We start from the raw sequence: 23,276 nt of genomic DNA, 5'->3' as shown, positions 1-23,276 counted from the left end.
ACGTGTCCTCTAAGCTGAGCTGCGCACCAACAGTACTCACAACGGTCCTGGATGCCTTCATGGCACACCTCTGCATCAAGTCGTGTGTGTTGGGCCTCACTGCGACAGCGGTTCCCACACAAAGACTACAGCATATAGGCCTAATTTGGGACTGCTCTCAAGCTAGAGTATAGCCATTGGAAAGAATCGAGAACAAACGTACACTGTGAAGGGGTTTCGTTGCGAGCACTCACCTGCCAGTATAAAAAGGTCTGATGGCTTCCCATGCCAGAATGCACATCTGCGAGACACAACTCCATTTGGCAGTGAATTGGCTGCTGATAAACTATATTGAAATGGAACAGATTCAAGTTTCCAAATCTATCCATCCATGCCTCTGAGGAAACATGATAGGGTAGGATTTACAACTTTTTGTAACCTTTGGAAGGACAGCAGCAGGAAAGCCTGCGCTGAAGGTAAAAATCGGCCATTGGTTGCTCACAGCGATTGTAGAGGCCTACCATAGGTACGGGAATAGCCCACCTTAAGAGTCTATACGCTCAGCATCTAAGAGCAAAGTCTGTGTCTATGGTATTCCAGATGCATGTTCCGTTGGCCAAAATGTGAAAGGCAGCCACCACCTTCTTTTTGCAATGATTATTCATTTAATGAAGGTTTGAGGAATGATGCTTTTGGACATGCAATCCTCAGGAACTTTTTTGCTAATATAAAACGGGGGGGTCGTACCAACCGCTCAAGGGTCAGGGATGATTTTAGAATGTCCCATCAGTATGGAGGAAAGGGATGTAGCAGTACGAAAAGGTTATTCACCGTAGTGACAACTGTATTCTTAGTCCAGAAGCCACTTTCCTCCTGCCTTTCCCACTAATACGTTACCAAGTCCAAGTCCGACTTGAAAAAAAAACGGACTGGCGGTTGGATGGGTCATGTGAGAGAGTGTCCACACGTGGGCGTGGCTGGTGCTCCCATGAGAGAAAGTGTTAGAAATAAATGCGGCTATACAACAGGATCCTGTCCATCCCCATTCCTTGGGATGTCCCATCAGAATGGAGGAAAGGCGATTCTGGACTCAGAGTACAAGTGTCATTATGGTGAGTAACCTTTTTGTAAGGTTCCTGCAACTGCCCTTATTTATTTAATTTTTGTTATTAGTTTATTACAAACTTTTACAAAAACATAAAACATTAACATAATACTTCCTAAATTCCAATTGACAGCTTTACAACTTTTGTGCATTATCAACCTATTTCTCGCCATCGTTCGACCATTGGCTAAGTAAAGTTGATTAGTAATAACATACTGCATGTTAAATTAAATTAGTTTGAAATAGATTTAGAGACCCCAAGGAGAGAAAAAAATAAAAAATAACTAAAACTAATATGTTCCCCTGACTAATCTGGTCCCTTGCTATCATCTTATCAAGCCTTGTTTTTTAATAAGCTGCTCAAATAGTTGATAATTCCGCATGTTAGCATCTGATTGTGACCCGACAAGATATATAGCCACCAATGTTCCAACTCTCCATTAACAGGGGCATTTAAGGTTAAACATTCAACTACTAAGTGTTTCAAGGATTCAACTTCTGACTGACAGAATCGACATTGGTTATTCGTGGTTTTTTCATCGTTTTAACAACATCTCATTGGTCGGTAGTTGGTTTAATCTCATCCGCATGAATTGATCTCAGTGATATCTTGAGGGAAATTTTTTCAGGTAACTTTGAAGTTGATGAACGCAACGCTTCGGCACTCAAATCAAGACTTGATTTTAAGATGGCTCTCTGGTTGATGGTGTTTATCCAGTCACAATACATCAATTTCTTTTTCACTTCAAATGGATTTGAATGCAAAAGTTCAAGTCTCACTCCAACCTGCTCTAGAACATTCAGGATTTTTCCATACCAGTCTTTTAGAAGTCCTTGTGTTACACTCACCTGGTCTCTACAGAGGCGTTGGTGCACGGTTGCAGCCCTCCCGGGGGTGAGGTCCCTTGCGTCCGACTTCGCCCTCTGCGCTTGTGGTGACTGGTGGTAATAGGGGATGCTGCTCTGGATTGCTCCTGCGTGGAGAATAGGGGGGCATGAGTATGCCAGTTTGTGCGCCTGATCCCCTTCAAGGCCCCTTCCGTGGTACCCGTGGGATGCGCTGTCCCTGGAAGGCTCACCTGTTGATTAGTTTTGGCGAGCACTCCGTCCTGCTGCTTCTGGCAGGGGCGCTTGTATGATCTGGACCGAGTTCCTTCACTGGTCCCTTGCACGTGGTAGTCCAGTCCTGCTGCGACTAAACCACTATACTCCAGGTAAGTGTTCCCGTTTGCCTTTGTCTTTCCTTGTCTGTTTTTGTTGTATTGTAAAGTTTGTTGTCTCGTATTGATGTCCGTTCCACTTTTGATGTTTGCTCTTTTTCTTTCTTCCTTTGCAGGTGATGTTGCCGGCCCGGCAGAAGCTGCAGAGCTCGAGGCGGCAGCCGGAGGGAATGAGGAATCAAGCTGCAGCTGAACAGTAGCTGGTAAGTTGTTAACTAGGGGGCGTACTTATTTGGATTGCCTGTGAAGCGTTCTGGTGGGGCCAGGGGAACCCCCTCTGGAAGAACCACCTGTACTGGCATGGGCTGTGTAGGCGTGGCATGACGGTCTTGGCCTGCCTGTGCCTGGAGCATTTGCCTTGCCAGCTCATCTTTCTGCTCCCGGTTCACAATTATATTCCTCCTTAGGGCATTGGTTTCCTGTCTTGGGGCATGAACTTCAGCCCATAACTCTCCCAGTAATCGGGCCAAGTAGTCCGTTTCAGAGTTTCCATAATGCCCAGGCAGAGGTTCAAAGAGGCTTCGCGTTCTGTTACGCTCACTTGGTCTCTGCGGAGGCGTTGGAGCACAGTTGCAGCCCTCCCGGGGGTGGGGTCGCTCGGGTCCGACTTCGCCCTCCGCGCTTATGTGGTGACTGGTGGTAATAGGTGATGCTGCTCGGGACTGCTCCTGCATGGAGAATAGGGAGGTGTGAGTATGCCAGTTTATGCGCCTGATCCCTTTCCAGATCCCTTCTCCCAAACCATGGTACCCGTGGGATGAGCTTTCCCTGGAAGGCATAGAAATGGCAATGGGTGCATCAGGCACTAGATTACATGCAGGCATAGAATTGGCAATGGGTGCATGGGACATGAGCTTGGTGGGGTGTGTGGGAGTATCTGGCATTTGCGTATACCAATGCTGGTGTGGGGATCAGCGAGGGTAGCAACAGTTGGCAGTGGCAGTCTACCAACAGTTATAGGCAGCAAAAGTGTTTTGTTCTTTGCTGGAAGTCCAGTGGATGATGATGATTTTACGTGCCCACGGTAGCATCTGAGAACTGTGTCCTGTGTTGATCTTTGTGTGCGGGACATCATCGCGGTTGTAGGGTAGGGTTTGTCTCAGAGTGTCACGGTTGGATTGTTAGGGGGACCTCGAGAGGGGCCAGGACATGCTGGAGGCGCGGCGTGCAGTGCGCCGAGGTAGGCAAAGGGGTGGTGCATGGTGTAGACCTTCATGCAGCTAATAGGGCAACGGGCGGTACTGGAGGTTCTTTCCCCACCCTTGCGTTCCGTACGTGAGTGGAGGGCGCATGTGCGAGGGAGGTGGAGTGGTGCGCGATCGCAGCCGCAAGTTCCTGAGGAATGGTGGAGGTGGGAGTATGCGGCGCTTGGCACAAATGGGTACATTAAGGCTCCTGAATGCAGTCTTACCTGTAGTGGTTTTGCTCGCGGCATCGACCAGCGTCGGCGAGCAGCGTAGAGCAGCTGAGAGTGGAGAAGGCCTTCTCCGCACGGCTTCGCCTGCCGGTGCACTCCCTCTCCCTTTAAGGCAGGAGGGGAGGCGCTGGCATGGCGGATGGGCCAATCCTGGCCTGTTGGGTGAAACACAGGGCTTCCTGCTCCAGCAGTAGCATTGCTGGTGTCCATGGCGACCGGAGCGGCCATTTCGTTGCACGCTTGGTCCTCGTGGAGCGGGGAGGGCTGGGAGGACTCAGTGGCGGCACGGCTCTCTGTTGCAGATCCCTGCTTGGATGGATCAGCTGGACGTTTCCACAGCTGATGCCCGGGGCGCAGAGGAGCAGCTGAGAGTGAAGAAGGCCTTTTCCTCCGGCCTTCTCCGCATGGCTTGGTGTAATAATAGATATAATAGTGAAAGGATAATTCATGGTCACTATAGAAGAAGAAGTGTTGTGTAAGGCAAGCCCTAAATCGATAATAAAAATCAATCCAGAATTCTAAAATGACCGCCGGATGGTGGCGCTGTAATCTCACGAGCTCCTGGCTGGGCCTGTAGAATAAGGCTACTATGCCTGATTAAAGCTATACTGCGACGAAAAGATTCCCATTAAATCCCTCCAAATGAAAGAGTAGTGAAGATATTGGAACAGCAACAGAAACAGTGAATTCAGTAATGATGAACTCAAGCTGAACGCTGAGAAGGAAAAATTTAGCAGAACGTGACCTAAGTTTGACAGCTGCTGTGGACGATCGGGCCGTGAGGAAAGTACATAATAGGAAGTGAGACTGTGTGCCTAAGCTCGAGTGTGGGGGAAACGTCGGACTCTACAGAACAGTTGTTGCAAGAAGAACGAGGAGGAGCCCCGCAGCGCGGCGGCTCTGATGCAAAGCCTGAATTAAGTGGAGTAGTGGCGGCAACGGGGGAAAGTTAAAAAAAAATAAAGTTGCCTGGAATCCCCCGTCGTTCAGCAACCATAAACTGCAGTCCACAGTGTGCTCAGCTGCGGGAGGCGGGGGCGAGGGGGAGCAGTGTTTAGGGTGGTCCGCTTAGGTACTTTGCAACTCCGGGAGGAGGAGTACTACGGAGGAGCGGTGGGACCCACAGAGCAGGTGAGGTGCTCGAGGGAGAGGCCGAGAGCCCACCATGGCAACAGAATTGTAAACATATAAGAAGCAGAGACTTGTTCAGCGCCAAGTAAAAAAGGAGGGCCCCTGGGGTAGCACGGATACCGTGATTACATACAAGGACAGTAGTGGTGGAATATAATATAATACACTGTGCAAGAATACAACAGTGCAGAAGCAGACTGCCCGCAAGGGGCGAAGAGGAAGCCCAGTTAGTGTTGGCTTGGGCAAGCTCTTAAACACATTGATATTAGGAGACATGGACAGGGGCGAAGGCCCCATGATAAAAACATATGGGGAAATGACAGTATACGAGGGAGGAATACGGTGCACCCCAATAAGTGAACTAGCAGAATAATATATGTTATTGAGCTATAAGGGCAAGTGATAGAGGTATAGAGTAAGAGGTCAATGGAAGATTATCCTGCATGGGGAACGGCTATAAGAGGATTAAAGGACGGGAAGTATCTTCGAAGCAGGAGCTGTGGGGAGTGCATGGCACATTATAGTGGCCTAGTTCAGCAGCCAAAGGAAGAGCACCCTTGACGAAAAAAGAAGGCCAAATTGAGCGTTGGTGGATGCAGATTGCAGTGGCAAAAACTCAAGCTGCGAACAGTGATCTAGTGAATAAAAACAGTGCATGCAGGAGATAGGGCAAATGACCCTTAGCAAGGAAGACCTGAAGGAATGCCTTAGCAAACTGGAAGGCAGGATAACTAACCAGTTTCAACACCAGTTTGACTCACTAAAAGAAGAACAGAAAAATACTATGTCGAGGTCAAGGGTGAAATGAAACAATTGGGCCAAAGAGTGGAGATTGTGGAACAGGGCTGAACTGATATGTCCCAGGAAACAACCCAGAACAGTGAATTTTGGAGCAACTGGCTAGGTTATCGCACAACTTCGAGATATAAGCAGAAGACTTAGAAAATCGATTGAGAAGTTCAAATATCAGGATGAAGGGATTAAGTGAGTCAGTTTTGGATGTGGATTTAAAAGGAATGGTGCGGCAATGTTTCGGAAATTTATTGACAGAGGTAACCCCAGAAGACATTGGCATTGACCGAGTTCATAGAGTGGGCCCAAGGAGGAGGGACCCAGGGGCTAGGCCCAGAGATGAAGGAGAATATTTTCCGTGCCGCAAGAACGAAGGGCAACATTACGGTGAATGGAATGCAAGTGCAGCTATATCAAAATCTAACCTTGGTGACTTTGCAGCAGAAAAGAAGCAGCATGGGTCAAATAATGCGTGCTTTGATTTCCAGACGGATTACATATATTTCTTTTTTTTTTTTTTTTTTTAATTCGGATTTGTAAAGCGCGCAGCAGCCCAGGGGCATTGTGGCGCTTGTTACAGACATAGCTTAGGTACATCTACATGATCATACATAAGTTACAGGCAAGAGTGATATTGTACATATTTACAGTGGACTTTCCCGTTTGGATTGGTGTTCATCATGGATGGAGCACAGCACCGAATCTCATCATGTGCAGAAGGATTGGCGCTGATGAACTTGGAGGAATAAGAGGCACAGGGCGATATAGGCAGGAGTATGCCTGCTTCACAAGGAATGAGACAATGGGACTGGTCTAGGGTAAAGGGGAAAAGAGAGGGGAGAGAGATCATTTTGAAAGATCTGGGGAGATGTGGCCAAGGGGGTAATGCGGAAGGGGGAGGATCGAGTGGTATGTGAATCTGCAAATTAACAAGGTGGATTATACACAAAGGCATAGGTATGAAATTAGGTTGCATGCAATATAGGCAGTCGGGAGGGGTTATTGGGGACATTAGTGGGGCGGATAATGTCTTGGTATCGAAGGAAGGCGTTAGGATGCTTTCCAAGTGGTGGGACCTTGGGGTATGTACTCGACTTCAGACTTGGGGGGGTCCTAGGGTTTTTTTTAGGAACTGGGGTCTAGCCCTGAGAGGGATGTGTTGGGGGGCGAGTGTGGGGAAGGGGGCATAAGGGGGCAGAGAACGTGAAGAATACACCATTATTAAGGAGAATCGAGTATGGAACAAAAGGGCCATTGGGAGTTTATTTAAGGTTTTACATTCAGGGTCTTATCTTATAATGTTAGTGGATTGAATTCCCCTGTTAAGAGAAAAAAGGTGGGAGCACTGTTGAAAAAGGAAAAGGCAGACGTTATTATGCTACAGGAAACCCATGTCAAGAAAGAAGGGACAATGGGGGTTAAGATACGGCCATTTTCCAGAATCTATCCGGCTAATGCAAGGGGAAGGACTCTAGTGTTCTTTATTGGGTTATGGATACACTTAGTCTTACGGTGGAGGGGTCCTTAGTGGACAAAGAGGGGAGGTATTTGTTTTTGCGGGTACGTCTGGAACATATGCAGATAACACTAGCTATGATATATGCACCTAATACAGGGCAAGTGGGATTTTTGAACGAGGTGATGGTTAAGTTGGAAGTCTTTGCTAGGGGAGAGGTAATACTAACAGGGGATTTTGATGTGGCATGGGACACGACTACAGATAGTTGTGGAGGAGCGGCAAAAGGAACAGTACTTCCCTCAAGAGCATTAAAGATGAATATGGAAATAATGGTGCAACGGGATGTTTGGCGAACTAAGAGAGGAATTGAAAGCGGATTTGTGTGTTTTTCACATGTATACCAGTCTCTGTCTAGAATTGACTATGTGTGGGTTACGCCAAGGCTGACGGGTGAGGTATGAGAAATGGATATTGGCTCAGTTTCATTATTGGACCACACCCCTCTCAATGTGAAATTTAGAGAAATGGGGTCGCAAAGGGGGCTGTGGATGTGGAAGTTTCCCTTAGAATTGTTGAATGATACGGTAATGGGTGATTAAAAAATAAAAGATAGTGGAGTACTTCACAGCAAATTGCGATCAAACTGTCACGGCAGAGGTGACTTGGGACGCCTTTAAGGCAGTAATACGGGGAGAACGTATTGCTCTACCTGCTCAAAGGGATAAACAGAGAGCGCAATTAGAGGGGGAGTTGGAAAAACAGCTTAGAGAGACACAACAGGCTGTCGCGAAACATAGAATGAGGCCTCTAGGTAAAAGAATTAGGGAAATACAAAGTCAATTAGAGTTATTCTGGACCCGAAGGGCCGTAAAGTCATTACTGCTGACTAGACTGAGGTACTATACACGAGCCAATAAGTCTGATAGACTTTTAGCCCGTCAGTTGAAAAGAACAGAGGCTGTAAAAATGGTTCAAAAGCAGTCGGATGGGGCTCTTACAACTGAAATGGCTGGAATCATAGAGACCTTGCCCGATATTGTGAAACTTTAGACACTTCAAATAGCCCAGACATGCATGACATACAATGCTATTTTGGAGAAATAACCATGCCAAAGATATCGCCCGAGGAACGTGCAGGGTTGGAGGGGGACATTTATTTTGGTAGAAGAAGTGGAGGCAGTAATCAGAGCACTACCTTTGAATAAAGCACCGGGACCCGAGGGGTTCCCGGGAGTTTTTTTATAAAAAATATGTAAAACAACTATCCCCGAGATCTGCAGAACTGAATAAGATTGGGGCTAATAGAAGGGTTACATCGACCATGGCAGAGGAAAAAGTGGTAGTTTTTGGGAAACCAGGTAAAGATTTGATGCAATGTAGATCATATTGACCTATTGCTTTATTGAATGTGGATGCAAAGATATCTACGGGTATATTAGCGGCAAGATTAGCACCACTCCTCCTGGGTTTAAATAATGCCAATCAGTCAGGATTTATTATAAGTCGCCAGACTTCGGACAATATAAGAAGAGTGATTCATTTAATAGAGAAAGTTAATATTGCACGTATCCCCACAGGGGTTATAGCTTTGGACGCCGAGAAGGCATTTGATCGGGTGGAGTAGGCTTTTTTGTTTTACGCTATGGTGAAATGGGTATTGGCACTAAATTCATGAAGATGGTTCAGGCGAACTATCAGAACCCCACAATAAGAGTGGCGATTAATGGACATATCTCTGACACAATAGGAATAAGTAGAGGCACCTGTCAAGGTTGTCCGTTGTCCCCACTCCCGTATGCAATGTATCTGGAGACATTCTTGCATAAGGTTAGACAGAAGTCGAGGATTGAGGTTATCCCTTTTGGGGGGGAGGAGCATAAAATTGCAGCGTTTGCTGATGATATGTTGCTTACATTTTGTAACCCAGAACATTCATATCAGCACTGTTGGAAGAGGTGGAGGATATAGAGAAAGTAGCGGGTTGAAGATCAATATGGGAAAATCTGAAATTTTAGAACTAGGTCTTACAGCTATGCAAAAGGAGGCTTCACCTTCTTACTCTCTGTTTAAAGAGGCAGATATTGGTATTAAATATTTGGGGGTTAATATTACTAAAAACGTTTCATGGCTGTATGACCAAAATTACCCGCAATTACTTCAAAAGATTAAGGAGTATTTGGGGAAATGGTCCTCCCTCCGTATTTCGTGGCTAGGGAGAATTGCGCCCATTAAGATGTTGGTCCTCCCAAGGATGCTTTATAAATTGCAAGCTCTTCCAATAATGGTACCGAACTCCTTTTTTATAGCTTTGAATAGAATGGTCACTAGATTTGTATGGTGGAATAAACCCCAAGAATAGCCTTACGTGTACTAATGGCACCAAGAGAGGGGGGTGGGGGAAATGAGCCTACCGAACTTTGTGAAATATTTTGAAGTGGCGCAGCTGCCGGTGTTGAAGGAATGGTTCACGGGGAATACAACAAAACCTTGGGCGAGGATGGATAGAGCAATAGTGGGAGGGGTGCTGGAAGGGGTTATGTGGTTATCGAAGAGAGATAGACCCCCCAATATGCAGTTAGGTCGAGTGGTAACGTTAGTGTGTGATGTTTGGGATCGGTTACTGGAAAAGGGGAAGCTGTTCACGCATCCATCCTCGTTTACTCCCATTTTTAGGAACCCGCAATTTAGCCCAGGGATGGTGCCAGAAGCATTTAAACAATGGCGAAATGTGGGGTGTACGACAGTTAGGGATTTGATCCAGGGAGGAGATGTTTGCTCGTTTGATGAGGGTAAAAAGCTATTTGGTCTCTCGGAAAAAGATAGATTTGACTGTTATCAGTTGAGACATTGGATCAGAGTGTCTGGATGCTTAACAGCTGCGAGGAGAGAACTCACAGGGTTTGAAAAATATATAATCACACATACAGGCAATAGACAAATGCTATCTAAAATATATGGGATTTTGATGGAGATGGAACGGGAACAGATGTAGGTGTATATGCAAAAATGGGAGAAAACCCTGGCAATGGAAATACCTAGACAACATTGGATACAATTATGGTTAAAGATCCCCAAATTAACCAGGTCAATCCAGATTAGAGAAATGTGGTATAAGGTCATGGTTCAATGGCACTATACCCCAGAATGGTTACATGCAATGTTCCCAACAACGACGGAGCAATGCTGGAGAGCTTGTGGTAAAAAATGGGATTGGAAACATATGTGGTTGAATTGTCAAATATTGAGGACATTTTGGGATGAAGTTATGGGACATGTGAAGATGGTGATTCCCTTAAATGTAGATTTGACACCTAGGGAATGGATGTGTGGGCTATTTGAAATAGGGGTGCACCACTTAACTAAGGAACATAGTAAAGCTTTTATGTTGATGCCGATAGTGGCATGGTTGGTCATTGCGAGTGCATGGAAGCAGAAGAAATCACCAAAGGTTAGGGATTGGCTGTTCAAATTATGGGGGGTTTTGGCAATGGAATGAATGACGTACATTGTGCAAGGACAATATGAACATTTTCAACGAGATTGGGCTGCGCTATTGAACCTTTTTAAACAGTGACTATGAATAACAATGGTGCCCACATAACTTGAGAATTTTTAATATTATTTAACATTAGACCTGAAGCTTACAAGGAAGTGAAAGAAATTGTACTTTGCATCTTTGCCGGGGGGAAAGGTGAGAGGTGTTACTAGGGGTTCTTTTGGGCCGGGGGGTGATTTTGTTTTTATAAATGAAAATACTATTAAATATACATTTTAAAATAAATCCAAAGAGCCAAAAAAGAATGCACCAGAAATGAGAAACACAAAAGTTTATTACAACACATCCTAGGTGGGGAATCATCAAAAAGACATTCAAAATGGTGACACAAGATAGCTGTTTTTATAGCAAATAACAGAAGGAAAATGACAACAAATGTTACAGATTATTCATACTTTCCCAGCTCTGATAGGACATTGTCATTTACACTTTAGGTGAATCTACACACTACCTAGCCCTATTGGCTTATTCTACCCTTGTGACCGGAACACAATGTCCATTTTTTAATTAGCATTGAAATCATCTCCTTTCCCATGGTGCTGATTGGATGTTGCTCTTTTAAGTTTGTATCGGCTAAACTTGATGTTTGGTTGGTTGTTCCAGGAGGAGTATGTGTGGAATGAATAAAAACATTACTTGCTTCTCCTTCCTTTCTCATGATTCTATTTGCCCTGCCGTCAACCTTATGGGCTGGGGGCTTAGTTGCTTGCAAATGTAATTCTCTTACAATGATAAAAATATAAATCTTCACTAATATTGTGTATGTGCTTTGAGGGTTGTCCATAGATTTCCATGAAAATCGTTGTTACCTGATTAATTCTGTTCTATGTGCAATGGTGTTTTGAATGATTTCTTCCTTGGCAATTGGAGCGATTTCAGTGAGATCCTTCCTACAGAGGGCAGTTTTGCTCCTTGATCATTCTGTTTTGACAGGCTTACTCTTCACTGCTTATTGTTTGGTTCCTATCAACTTGTGACCTTCATTATGATCGTTTTGATGCACTGAATAGGAACATAAGTTGTTATATGTCCTTTGTATATTGGCTTGTGAACTCATGTAAACTGATGTGTTTTGACCAATCCGTGTGCAGTGTTTGTGCTATAGCTATGGGGTCTAATATTTCTTTGTAACTTTTCATGACATCACTACCGCAATTCAGGCCTGGGAATGAGTTTGCCCCCCTTGCCTTAACCAATCACTGGCTAGCATTCAGTCTTTCTATGGGAAGTTGGAGCTTGGTATGTGCGCGCCTCTTTGCAACTGCCTGGCTAATAGTCTCTGCTGGGTGGTTGAGGGTTTTCATGCTTCGAAGATGGCTAACTGGATTTTGAGGCCTACATGTGTTATTTATTCAATTAGTGTAAAGGTCCACTGTTGTTTACTAGCATTATGAGTGCCCCCAAGGTTTCCCTGGCTACTGTTAAGTGCTTCTAAACCTGTTAAGGATATGTGATTATATTCAAAGGTAATGTCTGTGCTTTATGGCTTAATTGCCTCTCAGGGACATGGCTTGCTAAACCATGGCTAATAGTACATTGTACTGCCTACACAGGGAGTTCTATATGTGTGGGGCTGCTTTCTCTATGCTGTGTGCCTTTTCACAGTGACTTTCGAAGCTTGTATTTTCATGCACCCTGGGGGTGGTAGATGTACTCGCCAACATCCCACGTTCGTCCCATGAGGGACAAATCTCTCCATGTACTATCTTTTTTTATCATGTTCTTGTTGGCAGTCATATATAGTTTTGGGCACCCATATCTTGCATACATTTCTTAAATCCCATCCCCACCTAGCATAATCCCATGGGTTACATCCTAAATCCTGTGCCATCTGCGGTGGGGTCTACGTAACAGTCTAGGTAATTCTCTGGATCATGGGGTAGTGACCAAAGAGTGCTATCTGGGCCTATGTGTTGGTGTATTGGGTATATTTTCTATTTCTCCTACCTTTTGGTTCTGGGTCAGTTTGACAGCTTTTGTCTTTTCAAACAGGAGTGGCACTACCTGTCATAACTGCATGGAGGTTAGGTGTATTTCCAGAAGAAACACAATTAGTTACTATTATTTGATACACCAGATTATTCTCAAGAAAATAAGGATAGACATTGGTCAGCCACTAGGGCATCCACGAGGTAGGGATTGACAACCAGCTTTCATCTTTAATAATCCCCCCTGCTACTTCATGTCCGTTTTCAACCTGGACATTTGTTTGATTGCAAGAGTCAATGTTCCATTATCTTCACCATTAGGAGGCCAGTAGGTGCAGCAGGTGCTGCCGATCTTCTTGCAGACGCCACCCTCCATTGCTGTGATTAGGTCCAGCACCATTCGATTCTTTAGTACTATAAACATGAACGCACAAAGCTCCTCTCTGATTGCATTAAGGCCATTTTCTGTGACATTCAAAGCTCCATCAAGTTCCAGCGGATGATATGGATCCACTTTGCATTTGTAGCAGTTTCTATTCAAGGAGCTAATAGTGATGAAAAGAACACCTCAGCACTTGAGAAAAAGTCTGTATTGTGCTGGTATTTCCTCCATGGCCTCATCTGCTTTTTTTGAGAAGTAATTTGACCCTCTCCTTTTTCTCGCTGTTTGTGGATTTTTTGTCCCACAACTGTTGGGGGTGATGCAGGGGACTGGGTCTGTCCTTTGGGCAAGTTTACATGGCTTTTACCATTGCAGGGCTACGCAAGGTTATCAATGAACAAAGTCCACTCCATGGGGGGGAAGATATAAGTATGCCTTCGTGCCACATTGCCATGGGAAGTCCATGATGGTGGTGGTTCCCTTGTTTAGTGTTAGCATTACGTACGTTTGATTACAGTTATTATTCAATCCAAATGGCATGCTTCCTTTGCCCCTGAAACAAAACGAAGATCGAGTGAGTTTCTGTACTTTTACAGGTTGTTCATGTTGATGTAGACTGGTCAATTTGCTTACATTCAATGCCATACATTTCAACAGCTTTCATCTGTTTTCATTATTTCTTCTTCTGTAAACCCCATTAGTTCATCTGGATTAATTTCTGCCTGCCCCTTTACCCATTTCTTTTTCCAAAATGTCGTTCTTTCTATGACCATTTGTGGTTTTGCTGGACACTGTGCTTCTTTGTCTTTCCCCATTCCTTCATATTCACTCTTGGATCTCTTTTCCATTTTTATTTGTACTATGTGTCCCTGAAACTGCCATTACATTTTACAAATTATCAAATGTGCCAAGCACTGTGCTTCTAAAATCAACACTGGAAAAGCTACCGGAAACCTTCTCGGATTCAAAATGAGATCCCCTACACAAAATGAACTATGAAGGGCTGCTATGTCCTTTCAGACAAGTAATAAAATCTCTTAACAGTACAAGTAAGAAGCATATTCATGCCTACAATCCACATATTGTTGAAAAAAGAAAGAACTGCGGAGAAAATAAACCAAATAAAGCTACAGAATCACTCTGACAAACATCAGATGATTAGACTTGCGAAACAACGCCACCGAAACTGGATGACGATCACAAGATTGATGCTTCAACAACACGATGCAGAAAAGATGCTCCAAACTCTAAAAAAAACAACATAAGAGAATTATTGAATCTTGTTAATCGACAAGACTCCTGACAAGAAAACATGATTGCAGATGTCCCTGAGATTAGCTGGACTGCACATTATACTGAGCTATACAAACCCAGACCCTCCTTTGATGAACAACCAGAGACAAACCTCCACAAGAAATTTATATTTCCGTGGGACAGAGATGACATCATGACAGCAATACTTAAGCTGAATCCATCAAGGGCCCCCGGACCCGATGGGCTCTCCAATGATATCATCAAACGTAATACGGAGATCTGGGCTGACATGTGTGGTAAAATAATTAAACTCATTGCCCATACAAATATCATTCCTCATACTTGGCAATTAGTGATCTTAATTCCTATCTGTAAACAAGGATTGTCGAAAGAACCACAGAAGTACAGGCACATGGCCTTTCTCGACCCCCTGGGGAAGACTTTTGCCACTCTCCTGTTAGACAAACTCAACTCTTGGGCAGCAAAAGAGAAAAGACACGCAGTCAGACAAACTGGCTTTGTCAAACAACTTGGAACAAACATCAACTTGTTCCTGCTCAATCTTGTAAAACAGGAAGCTATAAAGAACAAAACACAGATCTACACAGCCTTCATCGACATACAGCTAGCGTTCGACATGGTAAACAGAAACATCTTATGGAACAAGCTATCCCAATGGGGATGTCCATGCGACATACTAGAACAAATAAAGCAGCTATACTCGAATACAACCATCAGAATCAGACTGTTAAAGGAAGGGGCGCTAACGGACGCGATTAGAACTTGGCACAGTCTGAAACAAGGCTGCCCCTTAGCGGCTACCCTTTTCAACCTCTTCACAGCTGACTTCGAGGATAACATCTATACTCCATCGACGAATCCCACAAAAGTGTACACCACAAATTTATCCTGTAAGATGTACGCTGATGATATTGTTCTTTTAGCAAAAACCCCTAGAGGGCACCAGATCGCCCTTTCAAACCTTGAAACATATATGGGCACAAATCAGCTGAAAATCAACGCTAAACAAATAAAAATCATGTCCCTGTCCTGGCAACCCACGAGAAAGCAGAATACCACATAATTTTTCCTTCAAAAATAAAAATGTGCCCAAGTCAAAACAATAAAATACTTGGGTGTATGGCTCAACCAATCTCCATTAGAGAACGATTGGGTGCAACACCTAAAATCAAAGGCACTTTCCGTAGCCCGTCAAGGGTGTATGCTACATCACAAATATGGAAAATTCTCAGTGTCACCTCTGATTATGTTTTATAGGCACAAGGTCTCAGCAATCATCACCTACGGCAGAGAAACAATGATCAACACAGAACATACTCTATGGCAACAATTCGAGGGGATATTCTGGAAGAAAGCACTATCTGTCCCCCATCTTTTCCTATGCCTCGCATATGTTTCGAGTTGGCACTGCAGTCTCTGGAATGGATCAACAGCTTGACCTCCATTGGAAAATAATCAGTGAAGAAAACAGACCAGCACCAGAAATTCTTCGCACCAAAACCAACACTACCAGTGCCATAACTCGAGATGCATGGACAAGTTTGGTCGAAAGCAAAAGCATAGAGACTGAGATCTCTATGGAAATGCTTCTACAACGCCTGCAAAAAGCAAAGAAGAAAATTGCCCTGAATGATTGGATAACGACGATAGAACTGAGAGCTCAATATCAATTGGATCTACACTGCGAAATTGATAGGACATCTCTAAACAATCTTCCGCACTACCTAAAGATCTTCCGAGCACGACAAATACGTGACACCTTTTTGAGATTACGCTTAAACATCTTGCCCACAAGTGAATTCTTAAACAAAAGAAAATTTATATCAAAAGAACAACGACATTGCTGCTTTTGTAAACAAACCAACACAATTGAAACAATACACCGCTCGACTCTCCGAAACCATGGGGTGGGTAGTTCTGTCACCCTCGGTTATCGGGAGGAGTTAAAGTGGCCCTCTAAGGACCCATCAATCATCACACCCTTGGGGGCAAGTGCCACCAGTTCAAGGGAAGGGTGTGGTGAGGGGAAATCAAAGTATCTGGAGGCCCTGGTTGAACCACCAGCTGTGACCACTCACCTCCAAATTTCAGCGGGGTGAAAGACATATTACAATGCCTACATTACCCCAATAGATATGTCCCCAGGGACTGTGCCGACTCGAAATTAGCCATAGAATGAGAATTCTCCCTAACACTGCCCCCCTCCCCCCCAGATTAAGGGACAGGAGGATCTAATCCACTCCTGGATGTGTTTCTTACCTCTAGTCGGTTATAAACATCCTAGAGAGACCATCAGCATTTTGGTGGTGACATCCTGACCTGTGCTCAATGGTAAAATCAAACCCTTGGAGGCAGATTGACCGTTTTAGCAGTTTTGGGTTTTCCCCTTTCATTTGCATCAACCATCTCAAGGGCTGGTGGTTTGTTTGAATAATGAAAGTAGATCCATACAAGTATGGTCTAAACTTCTTCAAAGACCACACAACGGCAAAACATTCTCTCTCAATAGTTGCCCACCTTGTTTCAGGATCCCTCAGTTTTCTACTGATGAAGCAAATGGGGTGCTCCCTACCTTTCTCATCCAGTTGACTGAGGACTGCACCTATACCTATATTGGAAGCATCTGTTTGCACAATGAAGGGTTGGTGGTAGTCAGGAGCTCTGAGAACTGGAGCTTGATAAAGGACATTCTTCAGACTTTCAAAAGCCTGATTGCACTCTTCATTCCATTTGACCTTTTTAGGGAATTTTGGAGAGGAGATTACATTCAGAGAAGAAGCTATAGATCCATAGTTCTCAATGAAATCCTGTAATACCCAGTGAGGTCTAGGAAGGCTCTCACCTAGGTTTGAGTAGAAGGGGTTGTCCAATTTTGCACAGCTTCAATCTTGCTGAGCAAAGGCCTTATTTCACCTCCTCCTAGCTCATGCCCAAGGTAGACCACTTTACTCTGGCCAATTTGACATTTACTTGCCTTTATGGTCAGATGGGCCTGTTCAAGAGCCTGCAAAACATATCCTAGGTGGTCAAAATGTTCTTTCAAGTAGGGCTAAACACTGCAATGTCATCCAAGTATGCCATGCAGAAATCCTCCATCCTATTCAGAACCTGATTAACCATCCTTTGGAATATAGCAGGTGCATTCTGTAGTCCAAAAGGCATAACCTTAAACTGGTATAAGCCAACTGGTGTGGAGAATGCAGTTTTCTCCTTGGCATGGTCAGTCAGGGCTATTTGCCAATAGCCTGACGTGAGATGAAATGTGCTGAGGAACTTTGCTGAACCAAGTCTATCCACCAGCTCATCTGTCCTTGGCAAAGGATGGGCATCCGTCTTAGTGACTGCATTTAGGGCTCTATAGTCCACACAGAATCTCAACTCCTTGGATCATGCCTTTGCTACTAACAGAACTGGGCTAGACCATGGACTAGTAGAGGGCTCTATTACCCCGAGATCAAACATCTTGTTGACCTCTCCTTTGATGTGGGTCCTTACATATTCTGACATCCTGTAACCCCTGCTTTTGACAGGTATACAGTCACCAGTATTGATATGCTGGCCCCAAGGGGTCAAGCCTGGTGCTAGAGAAAACAGAGGGGCAAATTGATTTAAAACTTTGCACTCCTCCTGTTGTTCAGGTGTTAGATTAGAAGAGAGATTAACTCCTCCTACTTTCTTATCTAAAGGTTTGCCTCTGAGGAGGTCAGGTAGAGGTTCACTCTCCTCTTCCTCCTGAGCTGAAGCTAGAAGCAACGCCCCCAGTTCTGGCATCGAGACATAAGCTTTTAGACGGTTGGTGTGAAAGACTCTAGGAGCCTCCTTAGGATTGCCTAAGTCCACCAGATAGTTCACCTGTCCAAGTTTTCCCACAATCTTGAAGGGTCCCATCCATTTGTCCTGCAAGGCCCTCTGCCTTGTTGGCACCATAACAAGAACTAGCTGGTCTTGAGCGAACTCAACCATGCTGGCCTTCTGGTCATGCCAATGCTTCACCAGAGCCTGACCTGCTTTCAAGTTATCACTTGCTTCAGCCATCGGTTGTGACATTGTCCTCCGGAGTCCTGTCAGATAGTGACTCTGACTGGTGTGGGGGAAGGAGCACTATCCAACCCCTCCTTGATCAGGGCCAATGGACCCCTGACCGGATGGCCATAGAGAAGTTTGAAGGGACTGTAGCCCACTCCCTCCTGAGGGACTTCTCTGTATGCAAAGAGATGGCATGGGAGTAGAAGATCCCTAGGTCCTCTAAAGCTTCCATCATGCTCTTCATGGTTCTGTTAAACCTTTCTGCCAACCCATTGGTCTGAGGGTGGTATGCGGTTGAGAACTTGTAGGTAACTCCACAGTTTTTCCATATGGCCTTCATGTAGTGGGACATACAATTTGACCCCCTGTCGGATATTACCTTCTTAGGAAACCCAACCCTAGTAAAAATACCAAGGAGGGTCTTAGCCACAGCCTGAGCTGTAACAGTTCTCATAGGAATTGCTTCAGGGTACCTAGTAGCATAGTCTACTACAACAAGTATAAACCTGTTGCCTGAAGAAGTTGGATGGTCAAGAGGACCAAACAATATAAAGGGCGCCTGGCAGAGTCCTGATATGCCCAGGAGGGTACCTGTGTGTAAAAAACTTTCAATCAGGGTGAGAGATCCTCAGACAAACTATCAAGTTTTGGAGCTATTTTATTTTGCCTGATGAATATATTTAAACATTTACAAGACTTTCGCTAAGCACACAAGTTTTTAGGACAGACATTTCTTTTTCAGTGGTACTATAGGTAAGTATCATCCTCATTTCTTGTTTGAGGAACAGTTTCCATGGTGGTGCACAAGTATACAGTACAAGTGAGTGGTGGTTTAGGATTAAACCAAGTGCGACCCAGGACTGTGGTAGGTCCGGGGGTGCTAAACACAAAAGTGTACACAACACTTATCTACAAACACAAATATACAGGGGTTGTGCCACAGGACATCGACACAGAAGTATTTCGGCCAAACAGGGCTCGGTAAGGGCCCAAGGAGGTGGTGGCCTTCATCAGGATAGTTGCTTGATAGTGGTGCTCTCCGTATGGGTATCTGTGGGGGAAGGGATAGTTGTCAGGATCTCAGAACATTATTGATTAATTTAGATGTAAATTAATACAGGCTGAGTGGTGCCTACAATACACAGGAGGTGTATTTAAAAATGGAGCAGCTTACTGTCTGCAGTGGTGCAGCGGGGACACTGTGCTAGGAGTCCTGTTGTGGGTGCTGGACTCTTGGATGCATGTCTGCATGTGTCATGCCGAGACTCGTATGAATCGGGTCAATGAGGCTACTCAATACAGCCTATGGTCTCAAGAAGCTGTAAAAGAAGGTATGTATGCTGTTAGCTACACACTCTGGAGAGACCGTTTTTAGTTTGCAGAAGGCAAGGCCAACGTACTTACAGCGTGGGAGGTGTCTGTGTAATACGTGTTTGACAAAGAGCTGGATAACACCACTGGAACTGGTGTCTATAAAAATGGAGTCAATACAAAAGCATAGCCTCAACGTGGGTCGGGCTGTTAGTCAAAAACGCCAAGCCGGCAGTATGGCTCGGGCAAGGGTCTAAAAGTGCGGGTGAATGAAATGCTGCTTACAAAATGCTCATAAATTGTAAAAATGCACAGAGAATGGAGACCTCAACATGGTGCAGTATTCAGAATGCTTTTAAAGGTGGTGAAGGATATTGATGCACCAACCATGGAAGACTAAGCATTATACCATGACAATATTCAACCGGTGCCTAGTATAGTGTCTAAAATAGAACGTGCTATTTGTGCATTGTATGAGGTGTATACAGCGCTGGCGGTGGCAAAGTCATATGGACTGCTGTGCAACCTGCAAAAACGCTGGAGGCGTTTCTTTTCAGTGCCCGTGTGTGTCAAAGTAGCAAAAGACAGTGCAGGGATCTGTCGTGCTTCGGGAGCTATTCAAAATGCTTGTGAAGAAACGTGGTGCTGGCTGGAAGTGCCATGGCCTGCTGACCTCAGTTTAAAAATAGAACGCATTGCGAGTGAAAATGACAGCATGATTTTAGCGTGGTACTAGCTGGAAGTACATTGGCCCGCTGACCTTAGTTAAAAATAGACACAATTGTGAGTAAAAAATGACAGAATGACTTACCAATGTCAGAGATTGGCGGATGCGCTCCTCGCGGCAATGGATTATGCCAAGGAATGTAATGAAGTAATTTATCAAAGACAGTACCGACACCATTAAGAGAAATAGATATCATATCCCTATAAACACATTCTTAATATTTCTGCGATTGCTCACTTGGGCTTCTTGAATATTGACTGGTGCACTTGCTCTTCTGTGCCCAAAACTTCTCATTCTCCAATTGTATTTGCTCTGAGTGTTTTAGAATTACTCAACTTTAGCAGTTGGTGCTTGTTTGAGTCCGAACGTCTGTTTCTCATCAATGCTGTGGTGGTGTGCTGGTATCTGTTTTGCAGATTGGTTATATGCACCCAGGTGTAGCGATTTTTCTTTAACTTTGTTGCAGTTGGTGTGACTCTCTCCACCTCATATGGTCCTGTAAACCTTGGCTGATTCTAATGTCATGTATGCTGTGAACCCTTCGACATTGTTGTGCAAACTCTGCTGCCAGGTTGTAGCTGAAGAGGTTCTTTCGTTGCTCGTCTTGTTGGTCTGTTTGGGCCTGATGGTGCACTTTTATGTCTATCTGAGAAGATGTAAGATTTGAACAGGTTGACATATTCTTAAGATATACATTAAACTCTCCCCCCAACAAATCTGCACTTCTGTGTGCATCAGATATTGTTCGTACAGGTTCAGCCGAGGTGTGCATCTTCTTGCCCATCACCACTTCATAGGATGAAAGGTGGTGGTCCTTGCTTGGCTGGTTACACAGACTGAACAGAGCTAAAGGCAGCCAATAGAGCCAGCTCCTTTTGAGTGTATTACAAAGTTTAGCTGACTATATTTTTAGCAATCGATTTAACCGCTTGTCCACCCCATTTGATTGTGCGTGGTAGGCTGTACACAGTTTCCGTCTTAATACCTTGCAACCTGGTGGCCTCATTAAAGAACCTATTTACAAAGTGGGTCCGTTGTCAGACCACAGCACTTCGCAAATGCCACATCTGTGCAACTCCTCCCTCACAAGGAACCTAGTTTCAGATTTGGCATCTACATTTACACAGGGTCATGCTTCTATCCATCGGGAATATGTGCACACTACTACTAGTACATGCCTGTATGTGCTGCATCTGTTCACTGTGTCAATATAATACACATGGAGCTCTTTGAAGGGCCCTGTGGGGCAGGGCAATGTTGCATTTAGTGTCTTAAGTGTGTGTCCAGGATGAAGCCTGTGGCAAGTGGTGCAGTTTGCCACTAATTTATCGACTTGTTAGGCAACATTAGGCACAATCCAGTCCTCAGTGGTATCAGCATTAATTAACTGCTTAGGTGCATGAGTAGGAAAGTGAAGCTGTTCCAAGGCAATGTTTAATAACTCTATGGGCATTACTACTTTGCCTGTGCTTCTTTGTCGCCATACATTGTCAGTGGGCAACAGTTGTGAAGGCATCTTGGAGTGAGACACAGACAACAGATTCTGAATGACCAATAAACGTTTATTAACTTAAAGTTCAGGATGGGAAAACACCTATCTTGCCCTATCCTATGGTGGGATTTCCCTACCAAACCAAAACTAAGGAAAGTCAAATTTCAAGAGTTCCACTTAGGAACCTGTCTGTGTCCAAAACCTATACTTGCCCTCACAACTAATCTATATAATGTGGAGTCAACCAACAAGACAGTGTTCAACAAAATGTTTGCAGCCCTGTCCCTCTCACTGCTTTCTTTCAGCTCCCTTCCTCCAGTATAAAGCAGTTCAATTCAATGTCTCCAGATTACCTTGAGTTAACCAATACTCAGGGTTCCCTTCCCCAAGTTCCAAAATACAGTTCCAACCACAAAAGCAAGTTAAACCATAGGGTTCCCTTCCCCAAGATTTGCTTCCAGTATATATGGATATTTTCATGCTTTCTGAAAGGTCTGCGCCACACTCGCGCCCTCTGGATGGGGTTGGTCTTGGTATTAGAATATCGTTGGCAGAAATTTGTAGGTCAATCATTTATTAAAGTTCATCTCCAAAATTCCCTGCACTCTGGATCCCAAGATATAATTGGATCACTTGTATTAAATTCTCGTGCATTTGTTAAAATTCTGTTTAAAGTTCACTTGTAAGTTCAAATAAAAATTGTGCTTGTAAAGTTCACTTGTAAGTTCATTGCAATTCAAAAAAAGGTGTTTAATACAGGTTTCATTTAGTTCTGATTTTTATGGGTATTAAAGATCATTCAGCTTGTCTTATTATATTTCACTGTATAATGCCTTGAATAACGTGTGCAGCACTTAGAGATGTTCATAGTAATGTTTAATTTATTTCATCTCTGTGTTATAAATCTCTAGGTTGCTCTTATAATGCGCCCAACACTCAAAGACCTTTGTTGCAATTAGCAATGGTGGCATCCATTTAGTTTCCTTTGTAGACGTTTGTGAAAGTTGCCTTTATAATTTGCTCAGAATTCGGAAACCTTCGAAAACGTGATGTCTCATGCACAGGACCACTCTGATACATAGTATTCCTCCGTGGAACTTCAAACAATCACACACCGGGTTTCCTTTCGCATAGAAACTGGTTGCTTCTTTCTGCATTCCCACAGCGCATTCCTGCAGCGCAGATGACTTGGCCTTTTGTCCTCTGATTCAGGACTCCTTCTTCTGCCCCTCAGGCACTCCTGGGTTGGCCTCTGACCCCAGGAGAACGAGCACAACAATAAGGGGCAGCCTCCAGGCACGGCTCCCTGTTGAATGTTCACTTGGTTCCACGGAGCACCAGCACCCGGGCTGCACTCCCGTGAACCGATAACATGGCGCATGCACACAGCTTCCCGCTGCTTTCTGTGGCCTCTCCGCTGCTGCTCCCTCTATGCCACGGCTTCTCGTGCTCTGCCTCCTCCTGCAACTAGATGGG

The sequence above is a fragment of the Ambystoma mexicanum genome, chromosome 9, assembly GCF_040938575.1.
Source record: "Ambystoma mexicanum isolate Mex_15411 chromosome 9, UKY_AmexF1_1, whole genome shotgun sequence".
Taxonomy (NCBI): Eukaryota; Metazoa; Chordata; class Amphibia; order Caudata; family Ambystomatidae; genus Ambystoma; species Ambystoma mexicanum.
Note: the sequence above shows the minus strand (reverse complement) of the source record.